The sequence below is a fragment of the Erythranthe guttata genome, chromosome 6 (assembly GCF_056151865.1).
Source record: "Erythranthe guttata isolate IM_541 chromosome 6, IM_541, whole genome shotgun sequence".
NCBI classification, from domain to species: domain Eukaryota; kingdom Viridiplantae; phylum Streptophyta; class Magnoliopsida; order Lamiales; family Phrymaceae; genus Erythranthe; species Erythranthe guttata.
Genome location: NC_142538.1, coordinates 15972048 through 15972431, shown reverse-complemented (window position 1 = coordinate 15972431; position 384 = coordinate 15972048). Strand labels below are relative to the sequence as shown.

At 46.9% G+C, this 384-nt stretch overlaps 1 non-coding gene across 1 annotated transcript; it reads right to left on the bottom strand.

Annotated features, from left to right (window-relative positions):
• LOC148770288 (small nucleolar RNA R71) lies at positions 1–107 on the bottom strand. Its single transcript, XR_016031951.1, has one exon. It is a non-coding gene; the product is annotated as a small nucleolar RNA R71 (small nucleolar RNA).
• Positions 108–384: the final 277 nt, after the last annotated feature.

Genomic DNA, 384 nt, shown 5'->3' with positions numbered 1-384 from the left:
AGAATCCGGAGAGAAATTCAAAACTTCATACAAGAAGCCGGTGAAGCATTATTCGAGACGTGGGAGCGGTTCAAACAATTAATTCGGAGATGCCCCAATCATGGTCTTCAAGAGTGGCGGCAACTTCAAATATTTTACGATGGGCTACAAGACAATTCGAGAACGGTGCTCGATTCAGCAGCTGGCGGTATGTTCATGAGCTTGACCTATGACGAAGCATACGAACTTTTGGAGCGAATCGCTAGGAATAAATACATGCGGGCATCGGACCGGTCAAATAGCGGAGCCAATAAGACGGGAGGAATTTTAGAGTTAGACGGGGTCACCGCAATCACCGCCCAGTTAGAAAAGCTATCCAAGCAAGTAGCAGCTTTGCAGACTCAA